At 37.8% G+C, this 21,313-nt stretch overlaps 1 long non-coding RNA gene across 1 annotated transcript in view; it reads left to right on the forward strand.

The window, feature by feature from the left end:
- The window catches only part of LOC118017051, a 147,081-nt gene that overhangs the window by 44,585 nt on the left and 81,183 nt on the right, over positions 1-21,313 (forward strand). Inside the window, exon 2 of the long non-coding RNA XR_004681043.1 lies at positions 17,129-17,233. This is a non-coding gene — a long non-coding RNA (uncharacterized LOC118017051). The remainder of the gene's footprint in view (positions 1-17,128; positions 17,234-21,313) is intronic.

Consider the following 21,313-nt stretch of genomic DNA (forward strand, 5'->3'; position numbering starts at 1 on the left):
TCCTGCTTTGTCAAAGATTAGTTGACCATAGAGTTGGGGGTCCATTTCTGGGCTCTCTATTCTGTTCCATTGATCTATGTGTCTGTTTGTGTGCCAGTACCATACTGTCTTGATAATGACAGCTTTGTAATAGAGCTTGAAGTTCGGAATTGTGATACCACCGGCTTTGCTTTTCTTTTTCAACATTCCTCTGGCTATGTGAGGTCTTTTCTGGTTCCATACAAATTTTAGGATTATTTGTTCCATTTCTTTGAAAAAAGTGGATGGTATTTTGATGGGGATTGCATTGAATGTGTAGATTGCTCTAGGTAGCATTGACATCTTCACAATATTTGTTCTTCCAATCCATGAGCATGGAATGTTTTTCCATTTCTTTGTGTCTTCCTCAATTTCTTTCATGATTATTAAATACTTTTCTGAGTACAGATCCTTTGCCTCTTTCGTTAGATTTATTCCTAGGTATCTTATGGTTTTAGGTGCAATTGTAAATGGGATTAACTCTTTAATTTCTCTTTCTTCTCTATTGGTGGTGATGTATAGGAATGCCACTGACTTCTGTGCATTGATTTTATATCCTGCCACTTTACTGAATTCTGTATGTGTTCTAGCAGTTTTGGGGTGGAGTCTTTGGGGTTTGCCACATAAAATATCATATGATCTGCAAAGAGTGAGAGTTTGACTTCTTCTTTGCCGATTTGGATGCCTTTGATTTCTTTTTGTTGTCTGATTGCTGTGGCTAGGACTTCTAGTACTATGTTGAATAGCAGTGGTGATAGTGGACATCCCTGCCGCGTTCCTGACCTTAGGGGGAAAGGTCTCAGTTTTTCCCCATTGAGAATGATATTCGCTGTTTCATAGATGGCTTTTCATAGATGGCTTTTATGATATTGAGGTATGTACCCTCTATAACTATACTCTGAAGAGTTTTGATCAAGAAAGGATGGTATACTTTGTTAAATGCTTTTTCTGCATCTATTGAGAGGATCATATGGTTCTTGTTCTTTCTTTTGTTAATGTATTGTATCACGTTGATTGATTTGCAGATGTTGAACCAACCTTGCAGCCCAGGGATAAATCCCACCTGGTCGTGGTGAATAATGCTTTTAATGTACTGTTGGATCCTATTGGCTAGTATTTTGGTGAGAATTTTTGTATCCATGTTCATCAGGGATATTGGTCTCTAATTCTCCTTTTTGATGGGGGTCTTTTTCTGGTTTTGGGGTCAAGGTAATGGTGGCCTCATAAAATGAGTTTGGAAGTTTTCCTTCCATTTCTATTTTTTGGAACAGTTTCAGAAGAATAGGTATTAATTCTTCTTTAAATGTTTGGTAGAATCCTCCTGGGAAGCCATCTGGCCCTGGGCTTTGTTTTTTGGGAGACTTTTGATGACTGCTTCAATTTCCTTAGTGGTTATAGGTCTGTTCAGGTTTTCTATTTCTTCCTGGTTCAGTTTTGGTAGTTGATACATCTCTAGGAATGCATCCATTTCTTCCAAGTTATCTAATTTGCTGGCATAGAATTGTTCATAATATGTTCTTATAATTGTTTGTATTTCTATGGTGTTGGTTGTGATCTCTCCTCTTTCATTCATGATTTTGTTGATTTGGGTCATTTCTCTTTTCTTTTTGATAAGTCTGGCCAGGGGTTTATCAATCTTCTTAATTCTTTCAAAGAACAAGCTCCTAGTTTCGTTGATCTGTTTACTGTTCTTTTAGTTTCTATTTCATTGATTTCTGCTCTGATCTTTATTATTTCTCTTCTTCTGCTGGGTTTAGGCTTTATTTGCTGTTCTTTCTCCAGCTCCTTTAGGTTTAGGGTTAGGTTGTGTATTTGAGACCTTTCTTGTTTCTTGAGAAAGGCTTGTATTGCTATATACTTTCCTCTTAGGACTGCCTTTGCTGTATCCCAAAGATTTTGAACAGTTATGTTTTCATTTTCATTGGTTTCCATGAATATTTTTAATTCTTCTTTAATTTCCTCGTTGACCCATTTGTTCTTTAGTAGGATGCTCTTTAGTGTCCATGTATTTGAGTTCTTTCTGACTTTCCTCTTGTGATTGAGTTCTAGTTTCAAAGCATTGTGGTCTGAAAATAGGCAGGGAATGATCCCAATCTTTGGTACCAGTTGAGGCCTGATTTATGACCTAGGATGTGATCAATTCTGGAGAATTTTCCACAGGCACTAGAGAAGAATGTTTATTCCGTTGCTTTGGGATGGAATGTTCTGAATATGTCTGTGAGGTCCATTTGGTCCAGTGTGTCATTTAAAGCCTTTATTTCCTTGTTGATCTTTTGCTTAGACGATCTGTCCATTTCAGTGAGGGGGGTGTTAAAGTCCCCCACTATTATTGTATTGTTGTCAATGTGTTTCCTTGCTTTGTTATTAATTGCCTTATATAATTGGCTACTCCCATGTTAGGGGCATAGATATTTACAATTGTTAGATCTTCTTGTTGGATAGACCCTTTAAGTAGGATATAGTGTCCTTCTTCATCTCTTATTACAGTCTTTGGTTTAAAATCTAATTTGTCTGATATTAGGATTGCCACCCCAGCTTTCTTTTGGTGTCCATTAGCAAGGTAAATGGTTTTCCACGGCTTCACTTTCAATCTGGGGTTGTCTTTGGGTCTAAAATGAGTCTCTTGCAGACAGCATATTGATGGGTCTTGTTTTTTTTATCCACTCTGATAGCCTGTGTCTTTTGATTGGGGCATTTAGCCCATTCACATTCAGGGTAACTATTGAAAGATAGGAATTTAGTGCCATTGTATTGCCTGTAAGGTGACTGTTACCGTATATTGTCTGTGTTCCTTTCTGGTCTATGTTGCTTTTAGGGTCTCTCTTTGCTTAGAGGACCCCTTTCAAGATTTCTTGTAGGGCTGGTTTCGTGTTTGCAAATTCCTTTAGTTTTTGTTTGTCCTGGAAGCTTTTTATCTTTCCTTCAATTTTCAATGACAGCCTAGCTGGATATAGTATTCTTGGCTGCATATTTTTCTCATTTAGTGCTCTGAATATATCCAGCCAGTCCTTTTGGCCTGCCAGGTCTCTGTGGATAGGTCTGTTGCCAATCTAATGTTTCTACCATTGTAGGTTACATATCTCTTCTCCCTAGCTGCTTTCAGGATTTTCTCTTTATCTCTAAGACTCTTAAGTTTTACTATTAGATATCGGGATGTTGACCTATTTTTATTGATTTTGAGAGGGGTTCTCTGTGCTTACTGGATTTTGATGCCTGTTTCCTTCCCCAAATTAGGGAAGTTCTCTGCTATAATTTGCTCCATTATACCTTCTGCCCCTCTCTCTCTTTCTTCTCCTTCTGGGATCCCAATTATTCTAATATTGTTTCGTCTTATGGTATCGCTTATCTCTCAAATTCTGCCCTCATGATCCAGTAGTTGTTTATCTCTCTTTTTCTTTCTTTTTTTTTTTTTTTTAAGATTTTATTTATTTATTTGAGACAGAGAGAATGAGAGACAGAGAGCATGAGAGGGAGGAGGGTCAGAGGGAGAAGCAGACTCCCTGCCGAGCAGGGAGCCTGATGCGGGACTTGATCCCAGGACTCCAGGATCATGACCTGAGCCGAAGGCAGTCGCTTAACCAACTGAGGCACCCAGGCGCCCTATCTCTCTTTTTCTCAGCTTCTTTATTTTCCATCATTTGGTCTTCTATATCACTGATTTTCTCTTCTGCCTCATTTATCCTAGCAGTTAGCACCCCCATATTTGATTGCTCCTCATTAAGAGCCTTTTTGATTTCGACTTGGTTAGATTTTAGTTCTTTTACTTCTCCAGAAAGTGTTTCTCTAATAACTTCCATGTTTTTTTCAAGCCCAGCTAGTATCTTTAAAGTGATGATTCTGAACTTTAGATCCGACATCATACTAATGTCCGTATTGAGTAGGTCCCTGGTAGTAAGTACTACCTCTTGTTCTTTTTGTTGAGGTGATTTTTTCCATCTTGCCATTTTGTCCAGAGGAGGATAGATGAATGAGAGAACAAAATGCTAACAGGGTGACAACGTCCCCAGAAAATATACTCTAAACAAATCAGAAAAGACCTGAAGCAGTGGGAAAATAAAGGGAAAGAGAGAAAAAAGGAAAAAGAAAAAAAAAAAGAGAAAGAGAAAGATAAAAACAAACAAAAACAGAACAAAACAAAACAAAACAAAAACAGAATATGATCAAATATGATCAGGCTGGTATATAGATCAGTGCCACACACTAGATTTTGGGTATATTTTGGTCTGTTAGAAGAAAGTGCCTCCCAAAATTTTAAAGAAAGAAAAACTTATATATGTACAAAAATAAGGGTTGATATGATGAAGGGATGGAATATGACTGTAAAGATGGAAATTATAAAAAATTTTATAAAAGGAATTGATAAGAAGTTGTTTGAAAAAAGAAAGAAGAGGATTTAAAAAAAAAAAGAAAAAGAAAAAGAAAAAGGAGAGAATGTGATCAGGCAGGGAAGTTGAAAAAAACCATACACTAGAGATTTAGGGTATATTTTGATCTGTTAGAAGAAACTATCTCAAAATTTTAAAGAGAGAACAACATATATATATATATATATATATATATATATGCCAAAAATACGGGTAACTACTATGAAGGGATAGAATATGACTCTAAAAATGAAAAAATAAATTTTTTTTTTTTTAAAAAAGGATTGATAAGATGTTGGTTGAAAAAGAGAAAAAGAAAAATTCAAAAAAAAAAATTAACTTTGAAAGACTACAGAATCATGGTAAAAAAAAAAGCCATGGATTCTATGTGCAGTATTCCCCTAGCGCTGGAGTTCTGCCGTTCTCATTGATCGGTAAACTTGGTCTTGGCTGGCTGTTCTTGCTGATCTTCTGGGGAGGGGCCTGTTGCCGTGGTTTCCAAATGTCTTTTTGCCGGAGGTGGATTTGCCCCGCCCTTGCCCCCTCTCAGCTAAGTAATCTGCTCAGGTTTGCTCTCTGGAGCTTTTGTTCCCTGTGAGCTTTCCGTACAGCTTTGGAGGCGGAGAGTGAAAATGGCGGCCTCCCAATCTCCGCCCTGGAGCAGCCGAGAACTCGGGGCCACGCTTCTCAGTGAGCCCCCAGAGAAAAGCCGTCAGTCACTCCCATCTCCTCGGTCTCCGGCCGCACTCTGTGCTCACCCGGCCGGTGACCACATGTTTCTATCTTTGGCACCCAACCCTGGAGTCTCCAAACCCAGCAGATCCCTGCGGTGCGCTCCTGCGCGGCTCCTCCCGGGGGAGGAAGGTGAGTCTCCCCGGATCTGCCGCTTGTTGGGTCCCTGCTGGAGGAGCAGTAGCCCGACTGTGCTGGATCACGGTTTATGGCAACCCCGAGCTGAGAGCCCGCGCTTGGGCTCCGCCTCTGCAGCCAGCTTCCCAGCTCCGATCCCTGGGAGCTCTGCCTCACTCAGGCACCCCCGGTCTTTCTGTGACCCCGAGTGTCCTGAGACCACACTGTCCCGCGAGGGTTCCACCCCCCGCTTAGCCACCTGAGTGACGTCCCTCAGCGGAGCTGACTTCTAAAAGTTCTGATTTTGTGCTCCACGGTTCTATCACTCGCCAGAAGCGGCCGATGGAGGGCCCTCCCCTGCCATCTATCCTCCCGAATATCGCCTCAGATTCACTTCTCCGCATGTCCTACCTTCCAGAAAGTGGTCGCTTTTCTGTTCAGAGAGTTGTTGCTATTCTTTTCTTCGATCTCCTGTTGAGTTTGTAGGTGTTCAGAATGGTTTGATCCCTATCCAGCTGAATTCCTGAGACCAGATGAAATCCAGGTCTCCTACTCCTTCGCTATCTTGCCCTCCCTCCTCACATCATTAGTTTTTGAGGTAGTGTTCCGTGATTCATTGTTTGCATATAACACCCAGTGCTCCATGCAGAACATGCCCTCCTTAATACCCATCACCAGGTTAGCCCATCCCCCCACCCCCTCCCCTCTAGAAATGCTTTCTTATCCCCATTTTCTGTATCAAAACAATTAATCTGTTATGTAACTTTTGTGAAATCAGTTTCAACATGTAAAGCAAATTTTGCATTTATATCTACCAATTTTAATCAATGACTGTGAAACTGAACATTTATCACTTGTTAAATTACTTTCAAGTAACAGCAAGTAAGTATAGAGTTGCAGAACCTCAACCAGACTTAATTTGACTACCCATGCCTACAAAATCATGGATACATTTCAATCTCACAACAAAGGAACAAATGCTGTTGTCCATTTCTGGGAAGAAGTGAGGATAAAATGAGTAGGTTCTGTGATCACTGGCTTTGTCAGGAGCTTTAAAAAAATAATGGCAGCACCGATATCAAAAGACCTCTACTGAACAATTTACATTTCATAACTCATGTAATTCTCATAACCATCTAATGAGGAAGGTAGTATAATTCTCATTTTTTAATGAGGAAATGAAGGTCAGAGATTGTAACCTGTTCAAGATCAAACAGATACACAGCAGACTCCAGGTCTCATCCTAGGAACTGGACTCTTTCTGGTTCAACACAGATATTCGATACCACTCCAGCCCCTTGTATCAAGGGTAAACCTTCCATCCACTGCCAGTCCATTCCTGCTATACTTCCCAACACTCGCAGGTACATAGTTTATGCTTGTGATAATATTTTTATCATTTTTATTCAGACTAATGTATATTTCCCTGCCATAAAACCCTTCTCTTAAAATTCTAGAATGTTTCATTAGGCTTCTCTATCATTTCAAATTCTGGTGATGAACTTCCTAGAAAGTTTGTAGATAGATAAAAGAGATTCTTTTAATTAATATAAGGATAGTTTCATTACTTAAATTTTGGATCAGGAATTAATCATAGATTTATATGGGCTCCATCTACCTAAATAAGTTTTAAATCATGTTACTTGCATCCTTGGTTACTAATCATCTATAATCCAACACTAAGCCATTAATTTAAAATACTAGTATATTTTACATGTGGATAAAGTATATGTGAATTCTCTTCCTTATTTTGTTGTATATATTTAATGTATATGTAGAATATATATAATAAATGTACATGTTATACATATACATATAATAAAATTTGGGATATATATATCTCACTGTACTGCATCTAAATATATTCCTATAAATTAGTTTGCATCTAAGTATCCGTCCTTTTTTAGCTGAACTTTCCCTTATTATTCATTCTTGCAGTAAACATTTATTGAATCTACAGTCCACATTGAATTAGAAATAACTTATTTGCTATTTTTACTGAAAAATGAGATTCTTACGTAAGTTATACTACTTAGCAACATGCACCATCAGATATTTCACACAATGAACAATCACTGAAGAGCTAGTGTTATTGCTTGAGTGTTTCAGACCATTGCCAATTACTCAGAAACTTCACCATTTTGATCACATATTTAGCTAAAAATATGGATATATTTATCCTGATATTTTCCATTATTTTAAAAAGTCTGATTATGGGGTGGCTGGGTGGCTCATTCAGTTAAGCATCTGACTCTTGGTTTTAGCTTAGGTCATGATCTCAGGGTCATGGGATCGAGCCCCACATGGGGCTCTGTGCTCAGCAGGGAGTCTGCTTGAGATTCTTTCTCTCTGCCCTTCCCCCACTCATGCTCACTCTCTCTCTCAAATAATCTTTTTTTTTTTAAAGATTTTATTTATTTATTTGAGAGAGAGAATGAGATAGAGAGCATGAGATGGGGGAGGGTCAGAGAGAGAAGCAGACTCCCTGCTGAGCAGGGAGCCCGGTGTGGGACTCAATCCCGGGACTCCAGGATCATGACCTGAGCCGAAGGCAGTCGCCCAACCAACTGAGCCACCCAGGCACCCTCTCAAATAATCTTTAAAAAAAAAACAAAACAACTCTGATTATATCATCTTTATAGCCAGGAAAAGGAAATGTATTATGATTAAAGTTATAACACTAAATTAACAATGTATTTTTTCAAGTGCATTCACTGGTTTTTGTGATAGAACTTTTATTGTGGACTAAATTTTAGCTTAATCTTCATATGAAGGTATCTACATACTGAAGTACTGGATTCTAGCCTAGAAATTAATGGTTACCAGATGTAGGCCAAACTAATTATATATGTATCTGGAATAATAAGCAAAAGCATCTGCCAACTATTAGTGTTTCTATAAACACCATTTTTATTTCCATTGCACTTACTCAGATGTTACCTTGAATAGAGGGAAATATTTTTTATCACATATTTATTGCTATAATGTTTTAATTTAGCAATTCTACTGGCTAACCTATGATTTAGATAACAGTATGATAAAGATAACTGTCAGTCTCAGAAATATGGCCATCCAAAGAAGTTTCTCTCCTTCAACCTTTCATAGTATAAGATCAATGCATCATTCCGATATCAAAAACCATGACATGTGGTCATCCATTTTGTTTTTTCTGTTGCCATATTTAATCAAAATAGATGATCTAGAACTTCTTTTGCTGGGTACATGCCCATCCACTTTTGCAGTCAGTAATTTTTTCCAAGATAACACAGAGCTTAAAGAAAAGCAAACATATTTTAATAGTTATAAACTTCCATATAATACATTCAATTTTGATTCTATTAAATGTTATTTTAGGGGCGCCTGGGTGGCTCAGTTGGTTGAGCGACTGCCTTCGGCTCAGGTCATGATCCTGGAGTCCCTGGATCGAGTCCCGCATCGGGCTCCCTGCTCGGCAGGGAGCCTGCTTCTCCCTCTGACCCTCCCCCCTCTCATGTGCTCTCTCTCTCTCTCATTCTGTCTCAAATAAATAAATAAAATCTTTAAAAAAAATGTTATTTTACTTTTATCATACATTTTCTTCTAAGTTTGAAGAAACTTCCCTTTTATTCATACCATGAAAAATATATTTTTTTAATCCAATGTAGCACCTCAGAATTTATTCCATTATTTCACTATTTGGCATAAATGCTAATATTTTTATAGCAGCTTTATTGAAGATGTAATTCATAGTCCATGTAATTCACCAGCATTGTGTAATACATAGATGATAATTCAGTATCATGATTCAGGACACAGATGTTTGACATTATTTCATTCTGGTTGCATATAAGTTCATGAGAAAAACATTATGAAGAGTGTCTTAATATACAAATAGTTCAGCTCTCTGGTCTTTACAGAGGTAGTACCAACATACATTTTGCATTATATTTAGAAATTTTGCCTTGAAAATTAACTTTTAATTCAAATGAGAGTGTCTACAACTATATGAAAATGTCTTCAATGTCCATCCTGTGACACTGCCCTGGAGATTAAACAAGGTAGGAATGATGAAGTCATTTGTTGCAAAATTTATGTTTGTTTCCAAAATATTTTATATCAATTTTAGCTGAATCAAGAAAATTATAATATTTTACATTAATATAGTAGTTTATATTTGTTTCCAGAATATGTTCACATTATTACCTCATTCTAGCCTTGTGAGATAAGATGGAAAATAGGTATTATCATGTGTGTTTTATCACTGGGTAAACTTATGGCTAGATAACAGCCAAAATATGTTTTAAATGCATACTGTTTTCAGAGATCTTAGACACAAAAAGGTAGCAATTATAGGACCAGCAGATAAAGAAATATTTCAAAATTATTATCTATCTTACAAAGACAATATTAACTGAGCATAGAAATAATTGCATTTTCCCTATTGTAATCTCTTTAGAATCCGCTACTTTTCACCCCTGTTACTGAAGCAACATTTATGTTTCATGTTTTTTCCTTAATCTATTGAGAGAAATGACAGTGTACTTTGGATTTTGTATCTTCAGCATCTAGCAAAATGACTGAAATGCAGAAGATGGCTTATAAATGTCTATTCAATGACTGAACGTTTCTTTTCCAGAAACAACCTGCCTGTATTTTTTTCTCTATCTCAAGTGGAAAACTATTCAGTATCTAAAAAATATTTATGTATGCCTTAATTTTATTATATTGGAAACAAGAATTTCATACTATGTCACAAGTATTATCTGTCCAATGTAGTGTTGGTTGATTGAATGATTGAGTCATTCATTAACTCATCTCATTTTATTTAGTTCACTAAATATCTATTGGCCATTTAACTATGTATTTGATACATCTCTAGACACTGGGGATTCAAAAACATACGTAATCTTTACCATCATAGATTGGGAAGAGAGAAATTAATTAAACACATACTTTAAATGTGAAAACTGCTAAATAGGGAAAAGTGTGAGAGTTATGAAATATTCAGGTGACAGCTGGTTTACCCCACAGACAACAACAGAGAAGGCATCACAAAGAACGTGAAAGAGTTGAAGTTATCTGAAAAATAAGATTTTAAATAAGTTGAAAGAAAGAAATGATTGTTCTAGCCAGGAAGAAGATCATATGTAAAGACCTAATTTCAGGAAGGAAGGTGGTCTGTTCCAGGAAAAAAAAGAAATGTGGTGAACAAGCAGAAGTATGATATCAAGGGAAGGACGAGATATAAGCAAAGGCCAGATTAGTGAGGAATTGCATGTCATCTTAAGGGTTTTGGTGTTTTATGCATACTGTATATTAAACTGAGTGTTTTAATTTATAGAGGCATACTCATAGTTGAGAATTAAAGTCATCATTGTGATTCTGGTTTTATTCACGAATTCTGGAAATAAGAATGGAAAAAGTGCATAGAAAAATATCATTTATGTGTCCAGGTCATAGTTTAAGGCATGATGCTTTAGGTAATAATAAATATATAGAATTTTTTTCAAGAAATTGGTTGGATTCCTGACTATTCAGGAGGTAAAAAATGTACAGGACTTACTGATTAGTTGGATGTTGGCAAGTGATGGAAGAAAGATTGATTATATTAAGGAAGCCTAGCATCTGTCTGGATTTGAAACAGATAGTAAAAATGACAAAAACAAAATAAAAATTGGCAAGGGGAGAAACTGAAGAGGGAGAGATTTCTGTTTCAGCCGTGCTGTATATGAGATGACTTCTTTTGTTTTTTGGGTTTTGTTTTTCTTTTTGTTTGTTTTTGTTTTAAATAGGCTCCATGCTGGGTTTGAATATGGGCCTTGTGGAGCTTGAACTCCTGACCCTGAGACCAAGACCTGAGTTGAGATCCAGTCAGATGCTAGGCATGTCTGGGTGGCTCAGTCAGTTAAGTGGCTGCCTCTTGGTTTTCAGCTCAGGTCACGATCTCAGGATCAAGATCTCAGGACTGTGAGATTGAACCCCTTCCCCCTCCCTCAGGCTCTGCACTCAGCGCTTCTCTCCCTCTCCCTCTGCTCCTCACCCCTGTTCTTATGCGCTCTCTCTCTCTCAAATAAAGAAATGTATATTTTTAAAGAGGATGTGTTCAGGGGCGCCTGCGTGTTTCATTCGGTTAAGCGTCTACCTTCAGCTCAGGTCATGATACCAGGGTCCTGGGATTGAGCCCCACATGGGGCTCCCTGCTCAGCTGGGAGCCTGCTTCTCCCTCTCCTTCTGCCCCTCCCTCCTGCTTGTGCTCTCTCTCTCTCTCAGATAAATAAATAAAATCTTAAAAAAAAAAAAAAGAGGGAGGTGGGAATCATTGAATGGTAACTTTACTTGAAGTACTCGAGTATCTAGCTACGGGCTTCTATTTTCTTTGGAAGTAAGTCAAGAAAAGTAATGAGGATGAGGAGGTATGAGATGGTGGTGGACTGTGGGGAGTTGGAAATGTGAGGAAAATGGAAATAGTCTTGTTGAAAGAAGGAGAAAGAACCCAAAACCCTTTCATTCTCCATGTCATCTTTTTGAAATTATCTAATAATAGTTCTTTGAAGGATCCTAATTACAAACTGGTCCTGGTTCTCTTTGCTTTTTTTCACATGTGCTTTTTAATTTTTATTTCATTTACACAACTAATATGATCTATCAAGCAGGAAAGAAAAATTGAAATACTCCTTGATAGATACACATTGTTATTTTATATATACCATAATTGACCATTTCTGTTTAATTTATATACAATGTATATACGTAAAGAGAAATATAATTTGACTTTATTAGAAATGTGTTCATTTGCTTGCAAATAAGAGAAAGACTAACAGTGACAAACATATAAGGCTTTACTTTTCTCATATAAGAAGATTGTGGGAAAACAGGAGAAAATAAACAGAATGCTGGTATTTTTTTAAAATCTAGGTCTTAAGACAGTTCTGACATTCATTCTAATATGGTGTTAAAAATAAATTCTTCAAAATTAATTTTAGAAGGGTAGAAACTACATTTTTGTATTTTAAATAAAATATATAATCCATCAAGAAAAATATAAATTTTTAAGCATAAAATTGTTATACATTCATTAACATTCTAATATAAATTATTAGCTGCTAAGTTAGTTCTACTGCTTCCATAGATGCCCGCCCTGCTGTCAAGGATCCTCTCCTGCCTGTCACCTCTAATGTAGTTTATCTGCTGAGATTTCAGTACTTTCTTTTTATCTTTAACTCTTTTGAGGGAGCACTTGCAAAGCCACCATTCCAGAAGCTCTTCTGATCTTTGGGATGGTCCTGAATTGCAGTACCTTTCCCCAGTGCATCATCCCTTTCCCTAGCGAGAGCTTACCCCTGTTGGTGGGTTTCCCCTGAGTCCATGATGACCCTTTATAGGGGAGTAGAACTGGAAGGAGGCAAAGGAGGTAAAGGAGGTCTAGGGCTAAAGAAAATTATGGAGGCCTATGGTGAGATAACAGATATAAGTGGGAAAGGGATTAAAGAAGGGAAAGGGTTTAAAGAAGAGGAGGGGAAGGAAAAATTAGGGAAAAACCAGAAAAGTGCATAAAGCTGTCGACGAATGTCTGAAATAGCAGGGCACGGACAAAATAAAAGTGTTTTGATATAAAGATAATGAATTCACAATAACAACAACAACAACAAAAATGCATGCATCTTTCCTGCTGAGGACCAGTGTTGTAATTACCCACACAAAGTCTTGAGGTCAACTCTTGCTCTTTTGCTGAGGCTGAGCCATGCCACAACCTCCCCTCACTGTATAGGAAGATGATCTGGAGCTTCAATCATAATATCTACCTTCATGGCAGGAAGAAAGACCTAAAGGAAGATTTCAGTTGCATTAGGTAGAAATAAAGTTGCAAGTAGTTAATTCACTCACTGCAGAATGACATTTGGCCTAGCTGTCACCACCAGGCAAGGTAGAAAAGCAGTATACTTTTTTTTTTCTTTTGTCAAATTTTGGTTGGTATACAACAACTCTGTTCAATCTAAGATTTTTTGACTTGCAATAAATTGAGTATTTTCCAGTTAACATTTTTTTTTTTAATTCGTAGCAGGAACTAAAATACTTATTTACCTACATTGTTTCCATTTCCATTTCTCTTACTTGTATCAGGAGGACTCATGTTACTTTCTGATGTGGATTTCCTTCTGCTTGAAGGACTTTTATCTTTTTTTTTTTTTTAGATTTTATTTATTTTTTTGACAGAGAGAGTGAGAGAGCACAAGCAGGGGGAGCAGTAGAGGAAGAATGAGAAGCAGGCTCTCCGCTGAGCAGGGAGCCTGATGCGGGACTTGATCCCGGGACCCGGGGATCATGACCTGAGGTGAAGGCAGACCAACTGAGCCACCGAGGTGCCCAGGACTTTTTTCTTTAAACATTCCCTATCTTTCTTTGTTTTCCCTTTCTGGCATTCATAATATACAGATATTTGTAATTCTATTTATATTCTCCAAATCACTTGAATTATGAACTTTTTCTTTATTTCTTCTTGATGCCTTTTGAAGTAATTATATGACCTAGTATTTGAACTCATTAATTTGTAGTTTACCTGTGTCAGTTGTTATAAATCTCATTCCCAAGTTCTTTATTTAAACTGTTTTTATGTTAAATATTTCCAATTAGTCCTTCTGTAAACAATTGTTAGCAAAACAGTTGTTTCTGTTTGTCCCTGCTCTATATTATTGAAATTTATCTCATACCTTTGAGAGTGTTGTAAATCTTACTTTGGCTTGTTTATTAATATTGCTTCATGTAGTACAGTTTTTCAGTTTATTGTATTTTATTTAGACCAGTATTTGACTCAAAATCCCAAAATCCCAAAAATTTTCCTGAGAGCAATTTTTCCTCAGATAAATCAGCTAGCTTAGGTAATGTTATCCCTATGTGTGGGGTAAAAGACCTGGACTTTCTTCAAGTTAGGGAGTGGGTGATACAGGAACCACTCAAAGATGATGACCCAGATTTGTTCTAAATTTGTTCTGACTTTCCCTTTGGCCACATCTACCATTATTGCATGAAAGTAATATTTCGACAACATCACCTTGCCCTTTGGGTATGAGACTGAAGAATAGGAACTTTTAGTTCTGCCTGTACTTGTTTTTTGTCTACTCACCATATTTTTTTCCCTCCCAGTCTTGGTGTTATTGTCATACCTTTTATTTCCATATCCTAGAAGTCCCAAAATGTGTTGTTCTTCTTTAAAGAGTTGATTGTCAGGGCACCTGGATGGTTCAGTTGGTTAAGCATCTGCCTTGGGCTCAGGTCATGATCCCAGCATCCTGGGACTGAGTCCTGCATCTGGCTCTCTGCTCAGCGGGAAGCCTGCTTCTCCTTCACACTCTCCCTCTGCTTTCTCTCTCTCTCTCTCTCTCAAATAAATAAATAATTTTTTTTAAGATTTTATTTATTTATTTGACAGAGAGAGACACAGCGAGGGAGGGAACACAAGCAGGGGGAGTGGGAGAGGGAGAAGCAGGCTTCCCGCCAAGCAGGGAGCCCGATGCGGGGCTCGATCCCAGGATCCTGGGATCATGACCTCAGCTGAAGGCAGACGCTTAACGACTGAACCACCCAGGGGCCCCTAAATAAATAAAATCTTAAAAAAAAAAAGTTGATTATCTTTTAATGAGGTATAGTTAATAAGCCTTCACATGAAATTAAGTGGAATCACTTCAACAAAGAAGATATGCTGATTGTAAATAAGCACATGAAAACTGAGCCGAAGGCAGTTGCTTAACCAACTGAGCCACCCAGGCGCTCCTATGATTTTATTTTTAAAAAGATTTTATTTTTTATTTATTTGAGAGAGCATGAGAGAGAGCAAGAGCACAAATAGAGGGGAGGGTTAGAGGGAGAAGGAGACACCCTGCTGAGCAGGGAGCCAGATGTGGGACTCAATCCCAGGACCCCGGGATCATGACCTGAGCCGAAGGCAGATGCTTAATGACTGAGCCACCCAGGCGCCCCTATTTATATAAATTTCTACAAAATGCACACAAATATATAAAGACAAAAGGAAGGTATCTGTTGTCAAGGGTTTGGGTAGGCAGGACTATTCAGGCGGGAGTTGATAAAAGGGAATGATGAAACTTTCAGGGATGATGAATGTATACATTATCTTGATTGTGGTGAGATATATATGGGCACATATCCCAGCTCACCTGTACTGCCTCAGGGAGAGGGAGGTCGCAAAGTGAAGGAAATACGTGCAGAGAGTCCAAATAAGAAAAAGGAAAGTCTTGCCATAGCCGGCTACCGCCACTTGCATTTGGTAGACTCAAAGGGAAGCTGAAGAGTGGGAAGGCTTGAATAGAGAAAAGAGAAGCCTGCAGGTTCCCTGTTTGGAGGCTGTTGTCATGGGGAAGCTGTAGGTAGGAAAACCAGAACCTGGGCCACTATGTGATGGGTGAGGGCTGCATATCTGGCTTTCTCTGGTTGGTCCTACATTGGAAGCAAAGACAAGAATTAGGGAAGCAGTGGATTATTAATCAAGTCCTGCCATTTGGGGCTGATTGCTATAGGAATTGTTTGACTTGCTGGACAGAAAGAAAGACAGAGAGACTTTCAGAGAAAAAGAGAAAGAACTACAGAGTGAGAGATAGCCAAGTAGCTCATTTTATTTTTCTAGTCTGGTATTATACTTCAAAACTTTCTTTTTATCATATATAATCCTACTCAAAATATTCTTTCTTAGACTAGAAAGTTCATTAAATGCCTATTTTTTAACATTCTTCCACATGATTTTTTTAACTTCAGGCTCTTTAACTTCTAACTTTAAAATGGCATTTGAATTTCTGACAGTGGCCCTGAACACATCAGTTTGCCCTAATTTTTTTTTCTTTTTGTTAAAAACACTATGCTTTTAAAATTCTATTTGCTTTTTATTTCATTCCTGTGGGATGTTGAAAGATATCTAAGGAAGCTAATGCCTATTTTTATGGGACTTTATAAAAATTTATAGTGTCTAAATTTAAATAAAATAAAAATAGGCAGTCACCAAAAAACTGTGTTTTTGAGACAAAGATTAGAGGCAGTCGAGGTGAGAGTTTGATAAAAGCAGTGGTCCCAGAGTATGTTTCAGGCATTTGGGGACGGGATGGGAGCCGTGTGCAGGAGAGACTGGATATTCAGAAAGTATTTCAAAGAATTTCTCAGCTTTCAAGGTCACCATTAACATGCAGAGAAGTGAAGCACATATGCAGGATTTAAGTAATAGAATGAGATAAGGCAAAACTTAGTGATTCCCTGAGGCCGAACCTTTATTTTTAAAAAAGACACTTTTTTTTCTGATTTCTGTACATCTGAAGGAAAAAAAAATGAGGTATATAATACTGAAAATCACACTCACCTACACTATGAATAAAGAGTAGTTAAAAACATTTTCAAATATTTATAAATTTTAACACATAAGCTTTCTTCAATGATTTAAAAATATATATTCTTCAATTATTTATTACATAAGTGGTGAAGTATTAAAACAGTATGTCCCCCAAATTAGCATAAGCCTTTGATTCTGAGTGAGACAGTAAGATGTATTGATTGACTAGAACAATATTTTCAATAAACATTTTTTATTTCACATTCGAACAAATGGTAATTCTAAGAAAGACGCTTTCTGAAAAACTGTATTTGAACTTTCAGTAGCAAACAGTTCAGTAGCATAGAGGGAGACTAGAGCAATAAATAACTGTGGCTTTAAAATCAGATACACCCGTGTTCAGATCCCAGCTCCACAATCCATTACCTGTGTGCTAATGAAAACCTTCTTTAAACTAGGGCTTATTGTATTCGTCCACAAAATATGGTAATAAGAGCAATCATATCATTTCAATAGGAGCATTTATAAAGGGCTTACTAGGTGTTAGGTCTCTTAAGTATTTCATATTAATTATGGCATTTTATTCTTACAGCAGCCCTATGAGTTATGTACTATATATTATCATCATTTCAATTTTATGGACAAGGATATGAAGTCACGGAGAGGTGAAATGATTTACCCAGGAGTCCCACAGCTGGTGAGTAGTTTGCTTCCCTCATCTGTGCTTGTCTTGCTTTTAAGAGGATTATAGGAGATAATACTTGTGTTATGCTTTCCATAACTTACCAAATACACACTTGGAAAAAAAGTAATATTATTGGTTATTACAGAAATAAAATCTTCTACATCAGATGAGCCTCTATAAGATATATAATGAGCCCTGTCTCTTTTCATTAACCAGTTTTTAGGGAACTGATTCAAATGATAGCAAAATAAACCTGAATCTTGGACTTGGAAATTTTGGAGATATAGATATATATCTATATACATATCTAGATCTCCTTTGTGGCAAAATTTTTTTAGTTTTAAATAATTAAAATTTTAGCTTTGGGCCACTTATTTGCTAGTTTAATTGTTTTGGACTACCTGTCTAGAAAAGCCACAAACCAAACACATTCAGAAAGCCTAGTATCATTTAGCCTGGCCAAACCTGCAAGATCAAATAAACTGGGTAATTGCCACATGTGTACTTTGCATATATCAGTATTGTTGCTACTGTAATTTGAGGAACTGCTAATGAACAAGTATGCTGAATGAGTCAATAAGGATTTACAACTAAACTATGCTTTCACTTTTGCCCTATTTCCACCTCTTTTCTTCTTTGGAAATTATGGAGAATACATTTTCTCTTTGGGAAATGTTTAAGTAAATCCTATTAGGATTAAATCATGTTGACAATTCAGTGAAAACTGTCAGTTCCCATAAAAACATATTCGTTACATAATAACAAGGGAGCAGACTTTGATAAAATGATGGCAAGATTCTAAGGTGGAATTGAAAAACGTTTACACTAACTTTTGTCCTGTACCTTCCAATTTAGTAATGAGCACCTTTAGAAAATATACCCCATCAGATGAGAACAAGACCCAACTGGAGAGCTATGACTAAATTAGTACCAGAAGCAAAGATGCATTTTAAAGTAATTGAAAACTCAGTAATAGTGGAATATGGCACCAGCTTCTTAAACATTCTTTCTGGTGCTGGTGAAACAGAGTTTTATTTTTGTTTTAAGAGTTTTACTTTATAGGGCGCCTGGGTGGCTCAGTTGGTTGAGCGACTGCCTTCGGCTCAGGTCATGATCCTGGAGTCCCAGGATCGAGTCTCGCATCAGGTTCCCTGCTCGGCAGGGAGTCTGCTTCTCCCTCTGACCCTCCCCCCTCTCATGTGCTCTCTCTCATTCTCTCTCTCTCAAATAAATAAATAAAATTTTTTTTTAAAAAAAAAAGAGTTTTACTTTATAAACTACTCCATATGGACTAGAAAATCCGCAAAAATTTCAAAAGGCATAGAGCAATGGCTTCCATCTACTCCTTGGTCTTCCCTCAACCTCTTCTGAGCATGTCTGCTGAGACCAGGTGAAAAGAATATCTGAAGATAAAATGAGAGGGTGGACATGGGAACACAGTTGACAACTTATTTTCTGGGATTTAAGAGGAGCAATACATTTTTGTCAATTATACCTCAATTAGAGAAAAAGAAGAAAAATAATGCTCAGTGACTCAGGAAAGCATGCCTCTTTATTTACTCTTTTGCATAAAGACAGAAAAGTAAATAGATATATAACTGAAAGATAATGTAGGTGTATATAAAACAGAGTTGCTTGTTGAAAGACCAAGTAAGCTTTGCTTTTATCATTGAATAAAAACAATAAAACGGGATTGTGAATACTAGTCATGGGAAAACTCTCGCTTTGGGAAAAGACTGATAACTTACCATAAAGCAGAGGAAAAAATTAATCCCATGCTAATAATGAAAAAAATAAATCATCCATGTTTAAGAAAAGACTACATGACTTTGATAGCAGTAAGATGCTGAAAAGCAAACATTAGTCCATCAAGTGAAAGGGGGAAAACGTGGTCAGGGCCTTTTGTTTTTGTCTTTTGTTTTATTGTTGTCTTTAATCTTGACTAACTAGATGTGGAAGCATGTCTCCACCTTTGGCTACACAGCAAATAGGTTTTGACATACCCAGAGAACTGCCCACTGCTTGGCCTTTGGGTCCAGTGTTTGCTGTCCACTCCCAGACAGCATCTCAGATCTTAGTGATGAGGGAGCAGAAGGCAAGCTGAGGACAAAGCAGAAGCTAGCACCCTACACCCTGCCCCCGCAATGTGATTTGTATGACATTCCTCAGGCACTCCTCGCTGCCCTAAAGGGAAAACAAATGGTTAACTGATAGAGATCACAGTCCTGCAGGACAGGAGTCTCCCTCAGTTTGCAAATGTCCTAGTGGTTTACAAGGAAAAAGCTTTATCAATAGCCTAACTTCCAAAGACCCATAACTCAGTTTCCTGGAGCCCTAACATCACCCTCCCCTCCATGAAATTGAAGGAGGCTCAGGCAGAAGGAAATGTAACTAAAACTGAATTTCTTTTAAACCTGCAGCCCATTGACAAGGACATGTGATAGGAGAAATGTAACACTCCTCCAGGAAACTCCCCACTGTCTTCATGTTAGTGCCTCTTAGAGAGAAAAACAGCGTGGCTTGACAATAACCAGGTCTCCATTATCCTGAGGGTCTTCTTTAGCATATGACAGTCCCTCTGGACACCCTTGGTCTTCACCTCCCCAGCTCCCAAGTATACAATCAGCCACACCTCACAAACTCAGAGCAGCTCTTTCTGCCCAGGGGTTCTGTCCCCATGCTTTAATAAAACCACCATTTTGCACCAAAGACGTCTCAAGAACTCTTTCTTGGTCGTCAGCTCCAGACCTCACCCCATCGAACCTCACCTAGATTCCAAAACTTCATCTTTAGGACTCATCTTTTTTATGCTGGCTCTCTGCCCAGGCCCGGATACTGACTTCTGTATAAATTTGCAGGTCTGTGATGCTGACCAGCAGCCTTTAGTCAGCAGGAGCTTAAAAGGGCTCAAGCAGAACCAAACCCAAACCCAGAGATCCTAAAGAGTAAGGGTTATTTTTGCAAAAAGACTAATGAACTAGAATAGGTAAAGCTGCTGCAGGAACCTCACATTTCACCCTAATTTTAAAGCCATGTAAATCTGCCTAACACTAGCTGTTACATTATTACTGTAACACTGGTGGTTATTTACTTTATATCTCATAAAGTGTTCACCATCTACATTGTGTAATCTTTATAACAACCAGATAAGCTATGCATTGTGAAAAAGCCTATTTTGTAAGTAAGAGGAAAGGTTACAGCACCTTTCGCAAGACCACAGAGACAGTGAGTGCCGGGCAGTGACCCCGATTCCGTATTCTGTGCTGCTTCCACAGAAGTCGTGCTGTTTGGCTGTGAAATCTCAACAGAAATCTACACAAACGCTGAGTCAGAAACAGAACAGTCATGAAAATAAAGCAAACAAGCAAAATGCTTTTAAAATCCAAAGTATGCATTTTGATGTTGATTTGACAATGGCTTTTTGTATGTTCCTAATATTTTATCTTCCAACATCTTCTCATCCTGGATCCAGTAACTGCCCTGAGAGGATACTGTTGCCTTACGCTTTGATTTTCTTCCCTGTCTCGCCTGTCCTGAGTCCTGGCCGCAGGAGATCCCAATGAAACTTAATAACCTTATCTGTTTGGAGTATCTTCCTCCATCTTCTGATTCAATTTATACCTTAAACGGGCCTGTATCTAGAACTATATACAGATAAAGAACAAGACTACTTTGTCTGGTTGTGTTGGGATTGGTGGTCACCATAGCCTCACACATTCCCCACTGACATCTCAGCGTTAGGGAGGCAGTGCCAGGAGGCTACCAGCATAATTCCTTCCAGTTGCCTTTTAGAAACACTCTCAACTGGGGGCACCTATGTGGCTCAGTCAGTCAAGCATCGGACTCTTGGTTTCAGCTTAGGTCATGATCTTGCTGTTGTGGGATTAAGACTTGCTTTGGGCTCTGTGCTCAGTGTGGAGTCTGCTTCAGATTCTCTCTCCCTCTCCTTCCTGCTCTCTTTCTTTCTCTCTCTCTCTCTCAAATAAATAAATAAATAATAATTAAAAATCTTGAGAGAAAGAAAGAAAGAAAGAGAGAGAGAAAGAGAAAGAAAGAAAGAAAGAAAGAAAGAAAGAAAGAAAGAAAGAAAGA

Source organism: Mirounga leonina, unplaced genomic scaffold (assembly GCF_011800145.1).
Source record: "Mirounga leonina isolate KUSES-001 unplaced genomic scaffold, KU_Mleo_1.0 Mir_168, whole genome shotgun sequence".
Classification (NCBI taxonomy): domain Eukaryota; kingdom Metazoa; phylum Chordata; class Mammalia; order Carnivora; family Phocidae; genus Mirounga; species Mirounga leonina.